Here is a 26878-nt window from a genome sequence, read left to right as displayed (position 1 = left end):
ATAGTGATAGTGACAGTGATCATAGTGATAATGATAGTGATAATAGTGATAGCAATGATAGTGATAGTGATGATGATAGTGATAGTGACAGTGATGATAGTAACAGTGATTTCAATGATGGTGATAGTAAAAGCAATGATAATGATAGTGATGACGATAGTGATAGTGATGATGATAGTGACAGTGATAATGATGATAGTGATGTTGATAGTGATAGTGACAGTGATAGCAATGTTAGTGACAGTGATGTTAGTGATAATGATAGTAATGATAGTGATATCGATGATAGTGATAGGGATAGCAATGATAGTGAGTGATGATGATAGTGATAGTGATGATAGTAACAGTGATTTGGATGATAGTGATAGTGAAAGCAACGATAATGATAGTGATGACGATAGTGATAGTGATGATGATAGTGACAGTGACAGTGGTAGTGATGACAGTGATGGTGATAGTGACAGTGATATTAGTGATAATGATACTAATGATAGTGATAATGATAATAGTAACACTGATAGCGATAATAGTGATAGGGATAACAATGAAAATGATAGTGATAGTGATGATGATAGCAATAGTGATGATGACAGTGATAGTGATAATAGTGGTAGTGACGTCACTGGTAAGAGCACAAGACGAGGAGTCAGATGTATATTGAATACTGGCTGCATGCATCTCAACACCACTAGAAATATGCCCAGAAACACGGACTCTTTAGCTTCTTTGAACTTTGTAAGTATTATCTATACGTTAAAATATTTTAAAAAATATTTCATGTTTTTCCAAATTGAAGCTAGTTATTTACAAATCTAGTAATGCACAGAGAAGTCAACTGTAAAGTGCTTCAAATTGAATGGAGTCTAAATGGACAATATCTTGAAAGATAACGTGCCAGAAGACTGGTCTCTACAATGGATAGGAGTCACAGTCTCTGGCAAATAAGATTGAACCGCAAGCCAGCTGGTTCTGAGACTGAAAAGTAATCATCTATATTCAGGTAAAAAGTTAAACTCAGTCTTATAGTAGCACATATGAAGTCAAGTATGTTTCATTTCTCACAAGACATATTTTTATTTTCCAATTACTCTGAGTTTATATGCAAGTGAATGTGTGTGGGGGGGAGGGTGTTGCTTGCATACACAGGTACATGTGTGTAGAAATCAAAGGTCAGCCCCACAGGATAGTAGTCTGCCCCATAGTGTGGGTTTCTATCTGGCCTGGTGCTTATCTATTTAGCGATGCCAGCTGGCCAGTGAGGCTCCAGGGATCGGCTTCTGTCTACTTCCCCAGTGCTTGGGTTATAATTGTGTAACACCATGTCTGGCTTCTTATATAAGTGCCAAACATTAAACTCAAATGCCTATGCGTTCTTGTCATTCCCCTTTACTGGTTGAGCAAAATCCCCAGCCATATAAAAAAAATAAATAAATATAAATAAATAAAAATTAAAAAGAAAATCTGATACATTTTATGATATAAGTTAAACGCATGAGGATTTTTTTGGCTTCTTAGGAGATGTGATAGATAATTTAGTTAAGTAGTGAAAAGGCAGAATCTGTTAGGATAGCTATTCTGCAGCTAAAAATATTCTACTTAATAAGGTATTCTACCTCTGAGACAGAGGCTTAGATGGCCCTACTGATTCTTTTACTTGTCAGTGAATGAAGAAAAGTAAACAGAGAAAGAAGAGGTTTAGAAAGTTGGCATTGATTATGAAAAGCATCTCTGACTCTAGGCATATAAAACTCTAAATATAAGTAAGAAGACAGTGGAGATTGGAGATAAGAAAACAAAGGCAAAGGAAAACCTGTGTATACATAAGACAATCCTTATTACAGCAGAATGTGCAAATTAAATTAAAAAAAACATATCTATCTCTTTAAAATGAGAATCCAAATAATGAAATTGAGTCCTTTCATGGCAGGACTGAAATAGACAGAAATGACTTTCTCACATGCATTTTTATCACCCCTGGAGTTATCATTTGAATTCTTTCAGGCTATAAAAACAATACGTTTCAACTCATTATGCAAAGAGCCTTCAAACATTTATTTCCAATGATTTTGTTTCCCAAAATAGACAAAATCCGATACAAATCTCATATCCAATTAATTTTAGGCATATGCACAGTAAATATGTCTCAGATTCATTCAAAATTCACTCGTCCCTGAAAGTAATTACAGTTTGGGCAGCTAGGTTTGAATGTCTAATAGAGAACCACAGAAAAGTAAATTAATGAACAAATCCAAATATATTTTTTCCTTTTAACTATTTTAGCTACTCCAAATTAGCCATACTGCACCCCTCCCAACTGGCTGTTTTTTCTCATCATAAGTCCAAGAACACCAAATCAAAGCCATGTAGGTTGTGGTATACTTGAAAACACAAGTAAAAAGAATTTTCTTTAATTGAAAATAAATTCTTCTCTAGAGCAATACATCCCAACAACAGTTTTCTCTCCCTTCACACCTCCAAGCCATTCCTGCTATCCCCCGAAACACACATTTCCCAGATTCTCTCCCCTTCTGTTTCCTCTTCAGATAAGAACAGGCCTCTAACAATGACCAATGAAAAACAAAACAAGATAAATAAGACAAAGACAAAGGCTGGACAAGGCAACCAACATGAAGGAACCAAAAAAAAAAAAAAAAACTCCCAAGAGGAGGAAAAAGAGCCAGAGAGACAAGGTATCACACTATTAGAAATCCCACAAAAACACCAAGGTAAGTGCCATACCACACAAACAGAGGACCGGGTGAAGATCTCTACAGGTCCTGTGCTTGCTGCTTCTGTCTCTGAGACCATGTGTGCCCCGCTGAGTCGATTCAGTGTACCACATTCTCTTGCTATTTTCCATCCCCTCGACTCCTAAAGTCTTTGCTCTCCCTCTTCCATAGGGTTTCCCATCTCCAAGAGGAACATTTGTATTCCTTGAAATGATCATTTCAAGTAGCAACACGTTTTATACAATGGGTGTTATCTTAGTGAGTTAGTGACTCCATAACAGAATACCACATGCTGTGTGTATATATATATATATTAAAAAAAAAAAAACTAATTTTCTCACAGGTTAGGTTGGAGTCTGAAATGTTAGGATGAAAATGCTGAAAAGTTTGGACTGCTCTGAAATTTCTCAGGCTTACCACTAGCCAGATCTTTGCTGCCTGCCCCAGGGTTATTCAATGCATGTATGTCTCTCTGTGGTCACTGTTGTATATCCACATTTCCTTTTCTAAGGCTACTAGTTATATTGGATTACAGATTAACCTAAACATCCCATTATAACTAAGTTAGTCCTTTAAGATAATATTTCCGCATATAAACATATTCTGATCCAAGGGAGGTTAGGAATTCCACATGTGAACTTGAGTCAATAGAACTCCCAAAATACAGTACTGCAACACACACACACACACACATGTATGCACACCCATATACACATACACACACATATGTGTGTGTATATATATGCATATATATGTACATATATATATATGAATATAAGAAATATACAGCAAAATATGCTTATACACAAATCTTATAACATTTTATACAAGGGATTTGAGCATCAGGAGATTTGGATATACAGGAGCTATTACATATATGTATACATGTATATTTATATACTATACAGATAATTCTCTTTGTTTTCAAAAACTATATACTTACAAGTAACTGAGTATATGGTGCTCCAACATATAGGTAAGGCTACTTCAGCAAATAGCACCTCAGACACATTAGCTTTTACAATGCATGCCAGCCATAGATTGTCATCTGAAAAATCCATAGATGAATCCCCTATTTTCCAAACTATGGATATCCCTTTAAAATTTTCTTGGGTGACTTTATCTATGTATTAATGATGTTCTTCCTTTTTCTTCTAAATGTATCACATTACTGATTAATATTAATTCATACCTGAACAAAGCTGATATACATTATAGATTTACATCCTAAGGATCTCAGAAATATTGCCACAGAATGATATTCTCAAGAAATTACAGGTTGTTTTTCCTTCATAGGTCTCTTTTACATCTTTCTTAATGGGTGTAGGAGGGCTTTGCTTTACAATCCTTTTTTGTGGGACTGTGATAGGCAGCCTATTTTGAATGAATGGGGCTTGCTCCAGTGATCCAGTAGAGAAATCTACAAGGGACAAAAAAGCCACATGCCCAGAATCAGATGCCTGAAACCACAGAGCCCCCAACTCCATAATTCTGTAACTATTGGTCACACAGACAATGTCCCAAGCTTCTGGAATTCTGGCTAGATTATACCCCAACAGTTACCTGACTATAGCCAAGTATGTTCCTCCCCACAGTTACCTGGTAACAGCAAGATAGCCCAGCCCACTACAAAAGGGGCTGCTTGCCCCACTCCTTGCTCTCTTTAAGCCCTCACCTTTCTTACTCTCTAGCTCTCTCATTCTCTCTCTCTCTCTCTCTCTCTCTCTCTCTCTCTCTCTCTCTCTCTCCTTTCCCCCCCTCTCTCCATGTGGCAATGGCTGGCCTCTCTTCCTCTTCCTACCTTCTCTCCTCCCTGCTTTTCTACAATAAATCTCTAAAACCACAGACTAGCTCTGCTCATCAAGGCCCACCATGCTTGAATGATGGGATAGGCTTTCCCCTAATGAGCAGCATCTAACCTCCTGCCAGAAGGCCTTCCTATGCTGCAGCCACAGCCGTACCAAGGACTCTTGCCAGTATGGGAACCATCAAGCACCCCCTGCCTTCTCCTCCCTTTGGCTGCAGGGCTCAGTACTAACCTGGAGCCCCTATTCTGTTCTCAGGTCCTCTGTGGTATCCAGAGTGGGATGTCGGAGGCTGGGAACCTGGTGCCTAGGACTGCCCCTTGTCCACCACCCATAGAACTGAGATTCCGTGGCTTCCCACAGTCAGACACCGCCCCTTCCCCCTGGCTGGAACTCTGGAGGGATGTGGGTTCTCTCCCACTCCTCTCTTTTCCACACACACCATGGCCCTGTACTTTTTATGTTGTTTTAAGAACATTTATGTAAAACCAGAGTTTTTACAGATGTCAGAGCAGAGTTATCAAATTTCAATCTCCAATGCCTTCCCTAGTAGAAGTTAATAATCAGTGATGGGTAAGACCATCTTGAAAACCTTCTCATCATCCTAAGACAGGCCACAAATATAAGATTATCCGTGTGCCAGTGAGAGGTAAGGGCTGGATTTTCAGATGTCAACCTAAGACAGGCACAACTTTCTGCTCCGTGATTGATAAAGTCCCTCTTATAGATAAAAAAAAAAAAAAAAAAAAAAAAAAAAAAAAGATTCTCTCAGAAGTGGATCAACCTAAGACAGGGTATGAATGTTAGGCTTCATGTACTGATGATGGGTAAAGTCCAAACTTCTTGAGAGCACACCTAAGACAGGCACAGTCTTTCTTTGGCTCCTATCGATTAAAAAAGAGAGACATGCAGGGAGCACATACATAATGATGACTTTGGCTGACTTCTTGCTTGTGATTAATCATGAATGTGTCTGCGGGCATGTCTTTTTAGTTAAGATGTCTGTGCTATCCTGCCCAGTTCCTCTGCTTATGCATATGTCCTTGAAAGACTGTCCAAGCCTGAAGGAAATGGTCTTGGTCAAACATTGATACTGTGTATCACAAACTCACCACAGAGGCATCTGTGGTCATTGATTATCTTTCTGGATTGCTCATGCTTTGGATTGTTTGCCTTTCGAAGACACTGAGAAAGTACACTTGCTTGCTGGTATGGTATTAACCAGCAGCTCTCTCATGTCTGTCTGTCTCTTCTTTTTCCAATCATTCCTATAATCATCCTCACTCCCCCTGTCATGGATCCCACACTAACTGACAGTCAAGCTCCAGCAAAAAACAAAAGTACACAAAATCAGATGGATATGGAAGAGGAGAGGATCAGGGAAGGGTCGAGGGGATCAATGATTGTGATCAAACTACATTATACAGAATTCTCAAATCACTAATAAGCATATTTTAAAAACTAAATAATAAAACAATGAGAAAAGTAATTATGACAGTGCTTTAAAATGCTGTTTATTCTTCCCTTAGAATTTAGATCAGATATTTAAATTAATACCATATAGATCTGTCAATAAAATAAAGAAAAAGGAAGACTTGCAATTCAGTTGAGTTAGCCTATCTCTATGTCTTTCTTCTTCAGTAAAGCACATTATAGCCACAAGTATATGTCTTTTATCCTTCATTCCATTTTATATAAAACATTGTTCATAATTTAGTACCAGGAACAATTATGCTATAACATATATTGATTATATTTGCCTCTCTTGCAGTAAAGTTATTAGCAGGCTAAAGTAGGTAATGGTATATTTTACATTATTCCTGCATTATTCACCTTGCCTTTAAAGAGTTGACTGCTCAGTTCTAGATTATTTATGCTGTTATCTGAGTTATCAGAGAAATAATTTCAAAGGTAGACTGCTTTATGTCACATCTGCACAACCCCTTAATATCTGGATTAAAATATTTACACATATATCTAAATTATTTAAAGAGAGATATGGTTAACTTCTACAATTGAAATTCTAGACTTTGTAGTGTATGATAAACCATTAGCACCTTTTGTATGCCACTGTAAAATACACTAATACCTACTTCAGTATGCTAAAAAAACTCTCCATAATAAAAACTAAATAAAAATATTAATAATAATGAAAGTTTCATTTAAAAACTAGAATTTATTCATAAATGACAGAAGAAAGTACTGTGTATTTTTAAAGCTCTGGAGAGCTGAGATGCAGGAGTTCAGTAGGTAAGATTGGTGCCCGGCAGCATACAGAAAGCTGATAATGATCTGTAATTTCAGAACTAGAGGATCCAAATGCCTCCTGTTTCTCAGGATACAAATGTTCACATGTACATACTTTTTAATACACACACACACACACACACACACACGTATGCACACTCACACACACACAACAAATTTAAAAACAAATATCTAATGCCCTTTGATAAGTTATTATTGGAAGTCAGTCATTTTTTATGTGCTATAATTTATGTACTTTAAGACCAGATTCCTGAGCCAATCTATGCAAACCTATGAAACATATTTACTAATCACTATGCTTTGGCTTAGCTGTAGACTTCACAATCTTGTATAGGATAGCTTGGGTACCTAATATCCTAACATGGTATTCTGTATTCTATGTGTTTCTGTATTCCACAGAACTCATAGGAAATTTAGCTGTACCACATGCATGTATGTTAACTGTCAGTGATCATTCTGGGCCTGTAAAGACTCACTACCTATAGTAGCATCTTTAAAGAAAGTAAACAATGTTGAAAATGCACTAGAAAAGACACATACTCTACAATTTTCTAAAGCAAATCAAATGCATGATTTTTTTCCCTACAAGACAAACATTGTATGTTTCCCTACTGAAAGAACTTAGGAAGTTTGGCTATGGATATACTTAAGCTATTATTTTACAAACATTCCTTTGGAGCCTTAAATTATGAATATATTAGTTAAACCACAATGACATATTTCCTTTGTGTATTTACAAAGATGGACACATTTAATTACTAAAATATCCTTATAGGTTCTTAGTTTTTCCCTCATTCTAGTCAAATTAAAGAGTGCTTGTGTGAGGGGCTGAAGAGTAGGCTCAGTGGTTAGGAGTACTTACTCCCTGCTCTTCTGAAGTACTGAGTTCAATTCCTAGCACCCACACAGCAGCTCACATCTGTCTGGTGCCATCTTCCAGTGTACAGATGTAAATGTAGAAAAGGTACCCATATACATAAAATAAATAAATTGAAAAATGTTATAAAACCAAAAATATTACCTGTATGATAAAATACCTTTATGATGATTGTATATACTTTTATGTATTAGGACTCTTGAACTCCAGACAGTGGTAGCATATGAGAAGGTTCTGGAACCTTTAGAGGGAGCAGCTTTCCTAGAGAGGCAGTCATTGATGGTTTGTAGCCCCAACCCACTAGCTGCTCTTCTTTTCCTTCTTGTACGTAGATGAAAATGTCATCTACCAGCTTCCTTCTCTTTCACATGCCATATTTTTTATTATATTTTATTGGTCAGAACTAGACATGTGGTGCTACATAACTAATGACCTAATTGATCAATGGGAAATCAATGTGTTTGTTTTATCATGGGAGAAAGCTGAATTTCCTAATCAGAAGTAATGCTCCTTTCCAGAAAACAGGAGATTTAAAACACTGTGACATGGAAATATCTGAGAGATTGCAATGTCTACCACCCTCAAACCAGCAAGTTAATAACTAAATACTATAATCAAATAAGTCCTAGACAAAATTCTTAATACAAACTCCTCATGAACCCAAACTGATATTGTTCTGAATGAAATATTTTTTTATAGTTCTGTCTCTCTTAGTTTGATGTAGAAATGGGCAAAAAGAATATGTAATCTAATACACACTATATATTGAGGAATGACATCATCAAACACTTCTTTACATTAAACATTTCATACACTAATTTAACTTGTATCTATTTTAAACTAGTTCCAGAGGTATAAAAAGACATTGCAGTATGATTCACTATATTACCTGAATTTGATTAAGATGTTTTGGGACTAATCTGGGGTAAATGTATTCAATGTTCTAAAGATAGGATCACTTGGGAGAGATGGAAAGGTAATGTGTCAAACATTCAGTAGTTGCTCTGTTTTTATAATGAGTGATAATTAAAAGCTAGGGGAGAAAGTCAATGAAATGATTCCAAATGATATTCTGTTATTCTTGTAGACAGAAGCCTGGAATAATCACCATCACAGAGTTTTCACCCAGCAACTGATAAGAGCAGATGCAGATTCACACAGCACACATTAGGTAGAGCTCAGAATTCCTACAGAATAAGGGGAGGGAGGGTTCTAGGAGCCAGAGGGCTCAAGGACACCACAAGAGCAAGACTTGCAGAATCAACTAACTAGGGCTCATAGGGGGCTCAGAGAGACTGGGCTGACAATCAGGGAGACAGTATGAGTCTGACCTAGGTCCTCTGCATAAATGTTACAGTGTGTAGCTTGGAGTTTTTGTGGCAGTACTTAACAATGGGAGCAGGGGCTGTCTTTATCTCTTTGACCTGATTTTGGGACCCTTTCCATCCTAATGAGTTGCTTCATTCAGCCTTAGTGTGTGGTTATAGCAAGTTATATTGTAACTTGTTCTGCCATGTTTGTTTCATTCCTCTGGGAAGCCTGTTCTTTTCTTAAGAGAAATAAAGGAGTAGATTTGGAGGAGAAAAAGGTGGGGGTAAGGACTTGGAGGAGAGAAAGGGGATGTAATGAGAGAAGAAAGAAAAATAAAGGAAGGAAGGAAGGAAAGAAGGAACGAACAAATGAACAAATGAATGAACAAATGAAGGGAGAAAAGAAGAAAGAACAAAGAATGGAAAAAACCCTTGAGTGAGTGAGATAACCTAGACCCAGAAAGACAAATGTGATTGGTGTCTAGCCTAGTCTTCCTCAGAGAGGAGTCACACAGCAAGCAATGGGAGTAAATGCAGAGACTTGAAGACAAACACGAGGCAGAGGAAGGGAACCCCATAGAAGAGGGGGGTGAGGGTGGATTGTAGGAGCCAGAGAGGTTGAGGATACCATGAGAACAAGGCCCACAAAATCAACAAAGCAGGGTTTATAAGGGCTCACAGATACTGAAGTGACAAACACTGGTCCGGTAAGCAGCTGAGCTAGGTCTTCTGTTTATACCTTATGGTTGCATAGCTTGGTGTTTTTGTGGGACTTGCAACAGTAGGAGTTGGAGCTGTCTTTGACTCTTTTACCTGCACTTGGGACCCATTTCATTCTACTGGGTAGCCACAACCAGCCATGAGATGAGGGGAGATGCCTAGTCTTATTCATCTTGTTAAACCATGTTTGCTGGATATTCTGCTGGGAGACCTGCTTTTATTTTTATTTTATTTTATTTTATTTTATTTTATTTTATTTTATTTTATTTTTATTTTTCTATAGCATATGACCTTTTCTCTATAGTATCCACCAGCTTGAAGAAGACAAGAGAATAGTCAAAGAGTATGGTCTCTGTAAGAGGAGCTCAAACTAACTTAATTTGTCCTTTTCTCCTGAGGTATGTCCCAGAACATAATGGCCCAGGGTTGCAGAGGAACGGTCCAGGAAGCCTCAACAGGATATCTCAAATGAGGACAGGAGTTGGCTACCTCCCCTGCTCCAATCTGGCACCATAAAGACAGCGGCCCAACCATCAACCCTAGTAAAAAATTATTATCCTGACAGTCAGGCTTCATTCCTTGTTTGACCTTATAAGGACCTCCACCCCCACCCTACAGCCCTTGAGTATGCAGATGAAGCATCTTTCTACTTCTCTGTCCTGGCTAAATGATGCATAGCACACAAACCTTGCCCCAGAGACCCTGGCCATCCCCCAGGGGCATAAATATTCCTTTCTTCCCCTCAATAAGAGGACCTATTGTCTGAAGCTGTTCTGTGCATGTGTGTACTCATCACCAAGATCCTATACTGCACCTACCTGTGCTAGGCTAAGCTTCTCTCTCTTCAGTCAAGCTTGGTCTACAACAGGACTGGCTACCCTCCGAGGGGGAAGTGGACACAGACACAGGGCAGCTCTGAGGTATATAGTAAACAATACTCGATAAGGAGAAATGGGGCAGCTTTTGAGGGGATTGTGTTAGAATGAAACTACCAGCCTCTTTGCATCCTGAGAGGTAGCTAAATCCCCCAAAAAAGGTGTACTAACTCTCCATGCTCCGTTGTATCTTGTGAGACTAGGCCGGGGCCTAGCAAACACAGAAGTGGATGCTCACAGTCAGCTATTGGATGGATCACAGGGCCCCCAATGGAGAAGCTAGAGAAAGTATCCAAGGAGCTAAAGAGATCTGCAACCCTGTAGGTGCAACAATATTATGAACTAACCAGTACCCCGGAGCTCTTGACTCTAGCTGCATATGTATCAAAAGATGGCCTAGTCGGCCATCACTGGAAAGAGAGGCCCATTGGACATGCAAACTTTATATGTCCCAGTACAGGGAAACGCCAGGGCCAAAAAATGGGAATGGGTGGGTAGGGAAGTGGGGGGGGAGGGTATGAGGGACTTTTGGGATAGCATTGGAAATGTAATTCAGGAAAATACGTAATTAAAAAAAAACTTATGAACACTGGGTAGCTTTCTATGATGATTCAAGTCAAACTGTTATGTGTGTTGGATTCCTAACTGGGAGATTGCCTTAATCAGATTATCCAGTGGGAATGTCTATAGGACACTCTTGGTTGATGACTTATGTAGGAGGGCTCACCACTTATATAAGAGATATCACTGCTAGGCAGCAGGTCCTTGACTATATAGGAAAGCTAACCGAGCAAAAGCAAGAGAGCAAGCTAACCATTAAGCAGTGTCCTCAAGGGGTTCCCGCATCTGCTAAGGCTCCAGTTCACTGACTTCCCTCTGTGATGGAAGGTGACTAGGAACTGTAACCCAAACGCTTCTTTCCCTCCCGTGAGTTGCTTTCAGTCCTAGTGTTCATCACTGTAAAGAGAAAAGCAGATTGGTACAGGAGCCATCCTGTGAACACTCATCCCTTCATCTGAATCCATCTCCTCCCTACAATGAAATTCAATACCCACAAACCTGTGATGACTGTAAACTGTTGTCACCACTAGAAATTCAGTGACATAGAAGAAAAGTGAATGTTATGGACTCAAGAAGGTGAATAACCAGCTTTTAGTGGACTAAAAAGCTGGCTTTCCATGAAACTGGAAATTTCAAGAGTATAATAGAGATAAGTTTAGATTCTCCTGTAGATATATTGATTAGAGCACTGTAATTTTTAAAGAAATTGTGATAATCATAGCAAGCAATAGTTTACAAGGCACTATAAAACTGAACTAACCTATAACAGTTTCATGGTGTCTTAAAAACAGGACATCAAATAAAAATAAATTGAAGTTTAATATAGGAGCACCGGATCCCTTAGAAGGGTATGCGAAGAGTACGCTTATGTGGTTAAATACAGGACAGAAGATCAAAACAAAGCTGCTACAGGAAGACTTGATCTACTGCCATCTAGTGGAAATTTAATTTTTATTTATTTTATTGACTACCAAAAACAAATCTAATTTTCAAATGCTACAGCTTGTAAATAAAACTGTGTCAGTTTCTTTCCTCCTGTAGAGAGAGGTTACACTGTAACCATAGCACCCCTACTCTGAAGTCCTAAATTGAATACAATCAAGGAAGTTACACTTTCCAATGTTTTATAGTTTGACTTATAAACTTATTTATTTTAATGGCCTTGCTTATAACAAAAGAAAAGGATGCTGCTGGAAGATCTCCCCTCAGCTACATTCATCATCTTGAGAATGGAAGCAATAAACATGTTGACTTACCAATTTTGCTTGAATAGCTGGTGCCTCAGCCACAGCAGAACATACCCTCTTCTCATAATCATTCTCTTTGAAATACTGTAGAGGCAACAGGCTTTAAGTCCAGCTTTCCTTGATCAGAGCGCAACGTTGACTTCTCTTTAAAGTGGGTTTAGGACTTTGGCTTTATTTAAAATCAATTGATCCTGCTATCTTTTTCCCTTATAGTATTTGAAACCTCGGTTGGAACAGAATTGAAAAATAAATCAGGAGAAGTGGGCCTGGGGCTTTAAATTGTAAACCTATGATGAACGATATATTTTCAGCCTTGAGCCCCTCAAAAGTCATGGTGGAACGGGAGCGCGTGCATGGTACTCCCGCCCCACTTCTATAGACTTAGTATTAGAAGCAAAGGAGACAGTTCCATGTACTTAGAAGAGCTGTTGTTTAAGATTTCTAAAACATACTATCACTTTGAGTGGCAGGTAAAGAAGTATACTATTGTCCCAAGTGAGTGTTTGACCCAGGAAACTATGCATTTCCCTAGCTGTACTAACTTCCTGTTCAGCAATAGGATGAGTAAGCCAACCAGGAAGCAACTCCGAGGGGGCAGTCACAGTTGTTTGGTTTTTCTGGCTTACCCTTTGAAGAATGGAAGCTGGTCATCGTTAAGAGCTAGAAAGAAAGAGCAGATTTAAGGGAGCGACGATGACACAAGAGGAAGGAGACTCATTAACTGAACAAGTTCCTTGATTGATGGAAGATACAGTCTTGAATCCTAAGAGGAGATAGCACTTCCACAGGAGCAGGCAGTGGGTGTCCACATCAAAGACAGCACTTGTTGGACAAATTTCATGTGGATTTTACGTGCAAAGAAAATATTTTTGTTGAATTTTAATGAGATCTTCATATTCGATCTCTATTAAGTTTGTGTGTTATAAATTTGTAATTTAAACATCAACGTTTTAAAGTAACTATCTTATAAATTCATTGTTTTTAATCCATGGGTGTGTTCCTCATATGAATCTCTATAGTATTATTACTTCTAGGCTTAGAATGAAGATATACAAGTGATAATAAATGAAGTTTAATAGTTTTTAAAAGATGTATAAATTTTTAAAACATTCTCTTTAGCCCAAATAATTTAGAGTTTAAAATTATGTATTTTCATTTTTTCACATTTAATTTTCAAATTTATGCTAGAGAAAAATGTTACTTTTATGACCAGCACTCTTTCTAAAATTGCAATTTAACAAAATATGGTTCTTTTTCTGAGTCAACCACAAATTGCTCAGTGAACTAGGACAAACCAAAGATCAGTTCTTTCCCACACTTCCCTGAGCACGTTTGAAAAAATAGTGGAATTAAGCCATTATTTTCAATCTGTGTCAAACTCTGAATGGTTCTGGGTTTATGATAATATTGTTCTCCTCTTAAATAAGCATGAATTAGTATATAAATTGCTTATTATTTCCTTTACACTCATGAGTCATTAAAATTTTAAGATATTCAGAGGCTTTATGGAGATCTAAATAACAGAAGAGTATACTACCACAGCAGATAAATAATACTCAAAGATGCAGGATGCATTGTAAAAGATGAATTATGAATCTTGGTATAAGTGACAATAACCAGTCTTGATTCAATAAATGACAAATAAGTTTTCTATTCACACTGAAAAGTTAGATAAACAGCAGAAAATATAACAACTACCAGGAAAAAAATGATTTCCTAAGGTCCTTACTTACTAAAGGAAATATGAAATCACGGACAACTTGCATAGTCACTACAGAGAGACTGGACATTCAAGTAAGATAATGAATGGCAGAATGGAGAATGTACCCAGTAGGAGTCCATAGTCCAAGTTAATCTACTCTATAAATCAGATTTATTGTTTTTCATCCACAGTCCAGGGGCTGGTGCAAATTCGAGCACACTAGTTATTAAAGGCACGTATTCTTTGCTCACACATGTAATAAGACAACAGAATCTTATCAGTAAAATGTAATGCTTTATTCTTCCCTCATTATTACCTATGGTTTACCTTTCTGTAATTCTAATTACTCATAATCCATGTCAGTTCAAAGGTGTGACCCCAAAGCAAGCATGATAACACATATATGAAATTTCACAACTAAGTAAGAAGACAATGAGATCAAGGCCAGATGGCAGTGAATCGTGAAAGAGCAATGGGTCTCAAAAGTATTTATATAAAAGCTCAAGATATAAATAATCTGTAATTTTTAAAATGTTCAATATAGGTAGTAAGATGCAATATTATAGCACCCACTACACCCTCCCGTTATCTGAATTATTATTTTTCATATTTGCTAATATTCGGGTTGTATACATCTCTTGAGCACTATTCACTTGCTAGCCATTTTTGATTACCATGTGGAATGGTGTGGGATCTCAATGTTTCTGCTCAATGATTGCAAACCGCACAACTAGCAATGTGTGTGGAAATGTTCATAAAGTATATTGTTATAATAGCCTATGATGTTATAGCCTATTAGTTATAATACTAGTTGTTAATATTTTGATATGTGTATTTTATGCATTAAACTTTAGGTATACATATGAGGAAAGTATATCTGCTTTAGTTATTTGTCTTCTTGTTATGATAAACCCAAGAGAAACAACTTAAGAGTTTGGCTCATGGTTTCAACAGAATAGTCTATCATGGTAAGGAATGACAGAGCAGTTCACTAAGGTGCACTGCTGTCTTGGCCATACCTGAATTCTCCACAAGCTGAAAGAACTCACATACTCTTTCTTTCAAACTGGCAGGTTTCTCAGATCTTTTTTCTTTCAATTCTTTTTTTTTAAGAACAACATATTTTTTAATTAGGTATTTTCTTCATTTACATTTCCAATGCTATCCCAAAAATCCCCCCACACCCTCCCCCCGACTCCCACTTCTTGGCCCTGGTGTTCCCCTGTACTGAGGCATATAAGGTTTGCAAGACCGATGGGCCTCTCTTTCCTATGATGGCCAACTAGGCCATCTTCTGATACATATGCAGCTAGAAACACAAGCTCTGGGGGGCCGGGGTACTGGTTAGTTCATATTGTTGTTCCACCTATAGGGTTGCAGATCCCTTTAGCTCCTTGGGTACTTTCTCTAGCTCCTCCATTGCGGGACCTGTGATCCATCCAATAGCTGACTGTGAGCATCCACTTCTGTGTTTGTAGGCCCCTGCATAGCCTCACAAGAGACAGCTATATCTGGGTCCTTTCAGCAAAATCTTGCTAGTGTATACAATGGTGTCAGTGTTTGGAGGATGATTATGGGATGGATCCCCGGGTATGGCAGTCTCTAGATGGTCCATCCTTTCATCTCAGATATTTCATGCTTTGATTTGTTCTGGATCCTCATGTGAAACTGGCTAAGAGCAGTCAGGCCATAATCAGATCATAGTTTGAATTCAATGTCATGTTGAACTTTCTTACCCCCTAAAATAAATTAGTCCAAACCTTTCAATCAAATTTAACTCAAAATTTCAGGACATAAATAGTATTTGTTCCTTAACAAATGTAAGTATTATATTATTCTTTTCCAAATATAATCCTTCCTTTCATCTGTAACATTATGAGCATAGTTTTTATCCTCTCCTTCTATCAGCATTTTGGTTTTCCAAATTCTCAACAGAGTCAATCATTAAGTTCTGTTTGCAGTTTTCTGGGGCTCTTCTAACAAACGTCTCCGGTCTCTTCCACAATCATCACACACACACACACACACACAAATGCCTAAGATTCACAAGGATAACAATCCAATGCAAAAAAAAAACCAACTTCTTGAACCAATTTTTTGGTGTTAGTTACCTTTTATCATCCAAACAAAAACAGGGGCAGAAAGTTTATTATGCCTCATTATTTCAGATGAAACAATATCAGGGAATGAATGATGAAGTGGCTCAATGGCAGCAAGAGCACAGGGTTGTATTCTCTGATGTGATGGTTAAACTGCAGACAGGACAAGAAGTAGAAATTGGCCACAAACTCTCAAAGCCCACTCCCAGTTATCCACGTATAGCTGATCACATGACCTTCCTAAACAGCAGAAACAGCAGAGATTCAAATTTTCAGACACGTGATCCTGTGGGAGACATTACATGTCTACATGGTAACAGTATATGTAGAGATTGCTAATATTCCTTATTTCAGGCAACTACTGTAGGGTTTGTGATAGTTATTTGTCAGGTTAATGGAGTGGAAACTATTGTAAATGAGCATTATTACTATATGAAGAGCATGTAGAACCACATGTGTCATGAGACATGGCATTCATCTGACTTGCTTTACCCTTATTCTTCAGCACACACAATAGTGTATCAAACATAGATATTTCTGTGGAGGCTAGTTTTATGTCCTCTTGATGTAAGTTATAGTTGTCAGAGCAGAGGAAACCTCATTTGAAAAACAACAGAAACAACAACAACAACAATCCTTAATATCAGGCTATATGCAAGAATCTTCTTAATTAGTGATTGATGGTGGAGGATCTAACCCATTGTGGGTAGTTCCACCTCTAGGCTGGTACCCTGGGTTCTATAATAAATCAGGTAGAGGAAAGAAAGCTGTAACCATCATTCCTCCAAGGCCCCTGCATCAGCGCCTGTGCCCAGGTTCTGTCCTGACGAAGTTCCTGTCTCGAGTTCTTCCCGTGATGAACAGTGATGTGGAAGTGTAAGCCAATAAGCCCCTTCCTCTTCAGTCTGTTTTTTGGTCATGGTGTTTCATCACAGCAATAGTAATTCTAACGAAGATGATTTTCAATCAGTGTTTGATGAAAAATTTACATCCCAGATTTTTTATTGTTGCTGTTATTAGTCTAGACCAGAGTACTCGTGAACACTGATGTAAATAATGGGTGAGCTTAAATCAGTGTTATTTCTGGCATGACCAACACATATTTTTGAAACTTATTTATTTCTTACCAGTAGTTGTGGTACATGACAGGGTTATGCTGAAGAGGTAGAGGCATAAGCAGAGTTTGGGTCTTAATTTGTGTTTGAAGACCATCAGAGCTACAGGTGGATGGACTGGAGATGTGACTCAGTAGTTCAAGCAATTGCTGTTCTTTCAGAGGACCTAAGTTACTTTGCTAGCATCCATGTCAAGGGGCTCACCTGCAGAGGATGTAATTAATGCTCCATCCTCCAGGAGTGCCTACCCGCACATAAACATATCCATATATAGACGCATACCTACATATAATTAAAAATAATAAATTAAATTTTTAGAGTTTTTAAAATAAAATTTATTTATCCATATAGTGACAATAATAATTTCAAAGCCAAACAGAAGTTACATTTTGCATTATATGAATGTCCTTATTGAAAAATTAAGCACAGAAGCTAGATGCTTAGCTCAGAATCTGAACAGTATATCTGGTACAATGACCATGTTTGATTCCTAACATCTAGAAGGCAGCTCACAACTATTTGTAACTACAGCTCTAAGGATTCTTGTCCCTTTTTGGATCTCTATGGGCTCTTTGTCCATCTGATACACAAACATGCTCTCAAGAACACACACATACACACACAAACACACACAATTAAATAAGTATTTTTAAGATTCTTTAAATTACATATGAGAATGTCTGAAAATATGCTTTTACTAGAATGCCCAAATTTTACTTTATGTTATACATTGGCTATATGATTCATAATTTAAATGAATGAAAAGAACCGTAAAAGGTGACCATGATCTGCTATTAAACAGAACTATCCTGAAAAGGGAGTGTTTGCCCTCTCCAATATGCTGAAGCCTATTCCTAATAAGGGGTGTATCCATGGGAGAGAAATTACAGTTAATGGATTCTAAAAGGTTAATTCAATCACAGAAATCATAATTAAGTGAGCTTAGTGAAAAATTTAAATACTACATGTTCATCAATGTAGCGGTATAACAAGTCTCAGGTCAACCTGACTACACAGACCAGCCCTATCTCAAAAATTAAAAGTAAATTAAAAGTTAAGTATATCCTAATGCCCCAAAAGGATGCTCAGCACCATCTCTGGTGGTGTTTTATAGGACATTTTCTAGTTGCTATAAATAAAAGGATATAAGAGAGTGTTTTAAAGCAATAATGCCCCTACGATACTAAATTAAATGGAGTGTGAGGACTGGGAAATCAGTGGGAAAATCTCTTGCTGTGCAACCAGAAGGACCTGAATTGAGATTCCCCAGCATACACATAAAACAAAGGCACAGAGATTCCTTTTGGTGGGAGTTGGAAGAAGATCATTATAGCTCATATCTTGCTAGCCAACCAGTGTGCTCCAGGTCCAATGCAACCCATAGCTCATAGAGAATAGTTAAGGAATATATGTGATGACAACATCTACCCTCCAGAAGCATGTCCACACACAAGTAGTGCATGCAACACTCCCACAAAAAAAAAAACTAATACTATACATATGCAAATTGATGTAAAAAATAAAGTTATAGTAATAGTTTGCTTTTCTTAGACATATAAGCCAACCAATTAAATGCATCTATATGATGGCAAATTTAGTCAAGCTCTACAGCAGTCACACCACAAAAAAAGTTAAAATCCCAGATAGAGTTTAAGGAAGTAATAAAGAAACTTAATAGAGAGATGCAATTCATTTTTTAATGTCCATGTGTATCATTACTACTGATTTTACATGTTTGACATTGAAAACCTGCTTGCCTTGAGGTCAATCATCAGCATATGAGATTCTCTTACCCTTACAAATATTTTTAGATTTTCAGAGATGGAATTTAAGATAAAAGTGTAGAGGAATAGACGAAGATAGGAGGAGAGAGGGAAGAAGAGAGAGACTGATAAGAGAGAAGAGGGATGTATATTTTACCTTTATAAATCAATATGAAAACTTCTGTGCTCCTCATTCTTAGGGTAGGATAAGAAAGCAATCTAATGTAATTAACTTGCCCTCATAATTCCTTGAATCCAGTAGAACTAAGTTTTGATTAGAAATATAAACAAGCAATTTGTTATTCTCCATTATGCTAGAATTTACAAGGACAACATTTTAACATCCTCTTTCTTTCATTAACACTTGACCATACATACATCAGCTTTAACCAGGATTTCTTATTTGTGTCTTTTCCCAATAAGAACCAAAATTACTATAGGAAAGTTCACTGGCACCAAAACTCTGGTCACTGAATACCAGATGCTCAGACCGTGGTTAAAAATTTTAGGGATGCCATTGACTAGGGGCCTAAACTCTATTCTTTCTTTAGTCCACTTGTCTTAAAGATTGTTTACTCAAGAATTCTGAAAAAATATAGAAATAAATGGTTCCCTAAAGTTTACATGTAATCTGTGATGCCCATAATTTTTAAGTAAACATAAATGTTAAAGGAAAGAGAAAGCAAATTGAGTTGATAAAATTATGCTACCATCACTAAAAGATACTACACCTTTTAAGTAAAAAAGGGTAAGCATTTATTTGTTTTAATACTACCATGAACACAATAAAGGTTTGGATCATCAGTTTTTTTAAGGAGGGTGCTACTATAGACATGAGTAGACTGAGCACAGATGTCAAGATCTAAGGTAAGGGAGTCTAGAATCAGGACCAGGCATCTGGCCAGGAATTCTGTCATTGTAAACCTCCACACTACTCAGTAGAATTCAGTGGTCACTCCATAGTAGTAGATGGAGTTCTTCACATCAGGACCTCTTATTTTTATTGTGTACACATAAGCATTCACACATTTCTTAATTACTCACCAATCACGCACTTTCTCCATAAACTGAGAAAGCCATGAAATAATGTGCTGTCATTCTAGCCCACAAAGAAGTAATGTTTATGTTGCAGGACTTTCCCTGTCCAATTGCATTAGTGCATAGGAGGCCTGTGACTGGAAAGGGAAAATGGAGGGAGCTAAGAGTGGCAGAAAGAAAGAGAGAGAGAGACAGAGACAGAGACCGAGACAGAGATAGAGACAGACAGAGAAAGAGGGAGTATCAGGGAAGAGGAAAGGGGAGAATGTAGCCAAGGTGATGATTTAATAAAGTTAGAATAATTGGGATAAAGCATTTAGCATTATCAATTGGTTCTGAAATTATTGTATTGGCATCTTGTAAATTGTGATTTTATTGATACATAAATCTGATTCGCTCTTTATAAGCTTCAAAAGTTTTGATTCTACCGGGTAAATGGGTGTTGAGAAAGCTGATCATGGATTGCATGGTGCAATGAGTGGTAGCAAGAGAAAGGGCCCCCACCAGAGAGTTGACAGGCAGAGAGACTGCCAAGTTGAGTTCAGCCAGCAGGAGCCTTGTGGCCTGGTGGGGCCAGAGAGATGGCAGGATGAGAGAACCAGGAGCATGGCAGTTGACAGGTTCTTTTTGGATATTTCCCACAACATGTTTAGAAATGTAAAAGTAAATGAATCCTAGAAGAAAAAATACTAAGAATTTCTCAATAGAGAATTATGAAGCCAACTTGAAATCACAGCATGACTCTGAATATTACTAATGAAATCTCAACACCACATGCATGGTTCTACTGTCTGCCAAAATAAAAAAAGCTCTGCTTCCGAATTTGTTGGACAGCAGTATGGAGCTTTCAATATCAGGAATTCAGATGAACAGCAGATAGTATGGATTAAAATCAAGTGAAAGTCATAGGGTTCAAAACTATCAGTTTTCTAGATTTAAAAAAAAAAACGATACCACAAATTATACAATAAAACCAGGTACTTTAATTTGACCTATACATTAACATATATTTATATGAGAGATTTGCATAATGCACAGAAATAACAATGTTGAAAATTGAAGTTGAGAAGGTGAGGTTTACTGTTTGCACATTTTTCTGGAATATGATAGGGGGAATGTACACTGTGTATGTACATTGTGTGTGTGTGTTTTCCTAAATATAACTTGCCCAGCCCATATGAAAGCACACCAATTGGTTTTCCAACACCCAGTGGTCGGAATATATATGATATGCATATATATATACATATATATGTTAAAAAGAGGTCTGAGAATTTGAAACAGAACATGCAGGTGTATGTGAAAGTGTTTGGAGAAACGATGGTAATAGAGAGATTATATTATAACATCAAAAATTTACCAAAGGGTGCATGCTGCTGGTATAATAACCCTGAACTGAAATAAGAACTAAATGAAATATAGCAGAAAGTGAGGCACATGACATACAACCTATCCACAGAAAATAGCAGCAATTAATCCTCATCTTTTTTTTTCTTGTATAGTATCTAGGCATGCAAGTCAAATATCATACTTATGAGATGCAAGATGTTAGTTTCAGTCCAAAGACACTTTATGTGGCCCAACATATTGAGCACTGTGCTTAACATTGATTATGTTCCCATGGCTGGATAGAAAATGACACCAGACTACACAAATACTTTAATCCAGTGTCATCTAATACTTTCCCAAATTATGAACAACTGATTTGTCCTTTGTCCGTTTATCTAATAATGTGCCGGCATAAGTGTTTATCCCTCCTTTCATAAGTCAATACTTAATTTTAGAACAAGCATCACAGATCATGATTTTTAAGGGAAGCAATGTAAGGGGAGAGATTCCATTACTCCTCTCTAGTCTATCACAACTTTAATAAGTTTAGGAAGACAATAATATTCAGGGGTCACGTCTCCAACCATGGAGTAGGTCAATCGCTCTTTGTGCAAGATGCTTCACATCAGTCTGCCACTCTCTGTGCTCTGACCTAGAGCTTTGTAAACAGAAGATGCTGGGAAAACTCTCCTCTTTTTCCTGTCTTCCAGGAGTATTTACTCCAAGTAGCCACAGGTTGGTTCCCTGGATTCAAAATCTTCAAACTCATCTTTAACAACTGTCTAAGTGGCAATGCTTCATTACAGAGATAGCAGGAGGTCTTAGTAGAATAAAAAGGATCCAAACCAGCATGATTATCTATTTTAAAGCTAAACTCACAGAACCCAAACCTACTTAACCAATCTTTTACCTTAATATGAATTAAATTAATAAAAGCCACAGGGAAGTTAACCTAGGTATCAGCTTTGCTTTTTTTGCGTGTTAGTTTAAAAAAGAAACAATCAAAACTATAATTACTTAATGAATATTAGGATAAATGTACATATTACACTACAGTACAGTTTTTTAAAAAATAAGATTTAGCCTTCTTCTTCATCCACCTATAGAGCCCAATATCAGAGTGATCAATTTTATAAGCAAATACAATTTACATTAGTCCTAGGCTATTACAGAATCCTATCTTCCGGATTTTTAAAATAAACATCATTGGGCAGAGTAAAAGTGTATTGGTCCAGTCCTGCAGTTCAGTCCTAGTAGAAGCTACTAGCTCAGGCTTTTCCAGGAAGCTGAACAAACATATTTAGAGCTGAGACATTTTTCTTCCCTTCTCGTTTATAAAATATACTTTTAAAAAGCTGATTTATATGCATTTTTATATTTTTCCAAATATAAAAAAGATATTCTAGATTTTCTATTTTATTTCCTTTACACAAGTAGGAATCAACACTGTGCAATGGTTTTTCAAATTCTAAAGACAAAAACTTCCTAACAAGTATTTAAATATTTAAAAACTTCCTAACAAGACACATTGTTCACCAAGGAACTAATTGCAGTTTATCAGGAGTACTATAGCCAAAAGGGAACTTATAGAGAAATGCAGCATAAAAATAAAATATGTTTAGCCTTATATTATCAGGCTGTGCTAAAACATCTAAAAATGCATTCAAATGGGCATTATACTAGATTACAGATATAAATGACATGTACTAATTTTGAGAGGATAAAACTCAAATCCATGAATCCTGACCTTTTGAACTTCAACTTTAATTACTCAACTTTCCCATGTAATTAACTAATTCATGTAATTAATAGTAGAGTTTGATACCATAATTTTCTTGCCATAGTTACTTTGCAATTTCACTAGACGAAGCTTACTCTTTTTTGAGCATCAAATTCTGTGAGCTTAATTTTGCATTTGAAACACAATGAAATACATTATTAAAAACACACACAACAACAACAAAGTGTGTTCCTCTTTTCTGAGCCTCACTCTGAGTGTCCACTGAAATGAATGGCACAGTGTAGATACGGAAAAAGCTGACACCCACATTACCCAGTAGCTGGCAGCATGATAGCAATCTCCGTAATTCTTGTAATTTCTCTAATGATTTATAATATACTTATAATTCATTAGCTGGAATATGAATTCCAAATGTGGGAATATAAGTCATTATTCTAAGACCTACAGGCTCAAGGTCAATTCAGTGTGGTCTCTGCCTGTAAGGATCTCGTTACACAAATGTACACATGTGACTCTATAAAGCTGTTAACAGTCACAAATGCAGATATGGAGGTACAAAGACAGGCGTGGAGAAGGGGGAGATTTGGCCATGATTTACAGAGATTTTACAAAAGGCGGACTTAAGCAGCTGCACGGAGCAAGCAGAGAGTTTGATGGTTAAGAAACAGAAAGATGCTCCATAGAGAGAAATGCCAAGGTGCCACCTCAGCGTTTGCTTTTCACTGGTAAGGAAAACAGAGAGAAATTCGGTGACCTCATCATGTTTACAACAAGAGAGTCAGAGCCCAGTGCTGTTAGTGGAATTAACACTTAAGGCGGAATGGCTTTTTCTCCACCACTTCTTCGCCTCCCCGAGCAGAGACAATTCCTCTGCCTGAACTGTGGGCTCCATCCTCAGCTAACGCTCCATTTTGCCACACCCTTTATAGGACCCGGCTAGGATATCCACAGAACCACACAGACAACCATGTCCTCACCGAACACATGATATTTTAGTAGTGTCTAGCCAAGCAAATGCATTTAGGTGTAATCGCTTGTTCTCCCTCCACCCACTTACCCATCAATTCAAAGAGATGGGAGTTTGAGCTGTTGTCACCTGGCATGCGCTATAAAATTTTGATCCGTTTCTTTCAGCCTTCCACTTTCAGGCTTCAGTTTTTCTAGCTTTCCCAATTCTAAGAAATCATAATTCATAACGAGGGGGGAGGTTGCAGAATTTTGGCTGACAAGGTTGTGCAGATGTTATTCCTTAAGGGGGACAACTGTGACTGTCCATGTGAGTAATGGCTGTGAGGCGGCTAGCAGCCAAAAGTTCTCTTATACCAGAATGTAGAAACCATTTTCCTACTGAGAGAGGGCCCCCAGTAGGATAATATATTATTACACATGATTCAAATTACGGATCTGCAGCAGGGGAGCTCATGACTGATTCAGGACCGTCGCCCCCTGAATACACATGACGGGATGACGGAATGCCTCATGAATTAAAAGGGCATGGGCTTCTTGTCTAAACCCTTCATGTGGCTATGCCTATCATTGTGCTCGCTAAGCTTCTTTTTAAAAAATCGTGCACAGTTATGAAGCCTTTGTTGGTGTATTTTAAAATTCCATGTCTTTGAATAATTATATCCAAAACATTCTTTTAATAGAAAATAGACAATGGACTTTGGCTATCAGTTCTAGACAACCACATGCCTTTCATGGCAACAACGTATGAAATATATGAATTAAGAGAAATCACACTAAAGTCTGTCCCAGTTTCACTCTTTGGGAGTCTGTAAAGCAAATAGAAATCTTCTCAGACCACATGTTTCAGACTTTTTAAGCCATCTATCTAACAAAGTACGTTATCCTGACCAACAAAACACAAATGTGCGAGAAAACATTGTACTTCCAAATGTCTTTCCGTAGATAAATGAATTCCTTCGTGACTATGATTTCATTTGCTCAACTCTGGTTATATAATGATCCCATAAATTCGCTGGAGGTATTGAACTATAAATGGAGAGCAGGCATTTTCAGAGAAACATTAAAGCAGCCGTTACATATTATGCCTCCTGAGAAACAAATGTCCCTGTCATATCTGAAATAATATGTAAGCTGTTCCCTGCACTTCTTTTCAAGCTGGTTCTTGTATTCAGTATTTCTAGTAAATGGATGCAAATCAGGTGCATTGTGCTGCGATGGGAAGGGAGAGATTTGTTCAGAAATGACCTCAGTTCTATTCATTAATAAGATGACATGTTGGCTGAGAGCAGTGAAGGACAGAATAAAACAAGAGAGAACTTTCTTCTATTTGACAGATGTACATAGAGCTTTTTCTTGGAGAAAGCACTGTATGTAAAAATGGCCACTACAACATAAAATCTAAAAACGTGAAAGGGACCTCCAAGATGCAGATTGCTTGGAAAAAAATCACAACGTCCATGGCAGCATACCCCCCCCATTCCCTATTACATTGTACAGCAACTTGAAGAAAACACATATTTCATTAGAGTTGCAACTTGAAGAAAACACGTATTTCATTGAGAGGGGGAATCTAATAAACAAAAGTTTGGGATTGTTTTCTGAGAGTTTTTTTTTTCTTTTTAAGAAGGAGAAGATAATATATGCAAGACCCAAGCAAAATAGCATTGTACTTAGAGCCACTTCTGTTACTGCAGACATCAGTTGGAGACTGGGTAAGAGCTACCAGAAAGAATGTAGCCACATTTTCACATAGCGATTTAAATTATGCCACCAGAATAATTAATGGAAGGACTAATCTGGGGGAGGGGAGGGTATTAGGAAAAGGGGGAAGGCTATGTTAAACAAAGTTCATTACTGCATGATGTAAATGAGTTTCTCACCAATGATGTCACTGATTGGCTGAGCTGCAGGACTGGCTTCGAGCATGGCCGGATTGGCTGCTAGCTCTTCTGGTGCCTGCCTGCTTGGGCAGCGGTTGAATTAGATACTTTCTGTCTCTCTTGTTGTCGTTTGAAGCAAATCTTGTTCAGCCCAGCTGTGTCTCCATAGTAGTGGCACCCTAAGAGAGGCTCTCCCTCCTGCTTCCCACAGCTCTTCTGTGAGGCCGTCGTTGCTGTGTGAATACCAGCCCTTGGCACGAAGCCCAGACAGCGTTCTCAGATCCGTCTATAACACACACATACAAAAAAAAGAAAAATAAAAGCAGTTCTTTCATCTGAATTGCATCCTAAGGAGGATTAAGGCTTCTATTGCTACTGATTTGTGTTCTTTCAATTTGATGGTTAAAATCGTTTTTGAAACACAGTATCTTCTTATCTGCAGCAGAATACTATTGGTTAAAATTGGATAAAAAAAAAAAAAAAGATGAGGGAATCCCCCTTTTCCCCTGTTTACCTTGATTACAGAAACATACTTCTTCATTTTCTTCCTAATCACCATAACTGATGCTTTTGGTCCCCTACTAGAATTTTAAACTCTCAGCAGATTTCTAATTACAGCCGAGTCATTATTTTCAGGTTAAGACATGGGATCTTAATTAGCATTCTTTTTTTAGCTATGCGAAATGAGACAGGGCATGAAGCAGAGATGATCTATGGAGAGGCAGAGAGAGGGAGAGAGAGAGAGAGGAGAGAGAGAGAGACAGAGAGAGAGAGAGAGAGAGAGAGAGAGAGAGAGAGAGAGNAGAGAGAGAGAGAGAGAGAGAGAGAGAGAGAGAGAGAGAGAGAGAGA

At 37.6% G+C, this 26878-nt stretch overlaps 1 long non-coding RNA gene across 1 annotated transcript in view; it reads right to left on the bottom strand.

Annotated features, from left to right (window-relative positions):
- Window positions 1–26334, bottom strand: part of LOC110311497 — a 458615-nt gene extending 432281 nt beyond the window's left edge. The window contains exon 1 of the long non-coding RNA XR_003835132.1: window positions 26029–26334. This is a non-coding gene — a long non-coding RNA (uncharacterized LOC110311497). The remainder of the gene's footprint in view (window positions 1–26028) is intronic.
- Between the last annotated feature and the right edge of the window lie 544 nt (window positions 26335–26878).

This window comes from Mus caroli, chromosome 16 (assembly GCF_900094665.2).
Source record: "Mus caroli chromosome 16, CAROLI_EIJ_v1.1, whole genome shotgun sequence".
Classification (NCBI taxonomy): Eukaryota; Metazoa; Chordata; class Mammalia; order Rodentia; family Muridae; genus Mus; species Mus caroli.
Note: the sequence above shows the minus strand (reverse complement) of the source record. Positions and strands in the feature narration are given on the sequence as shown.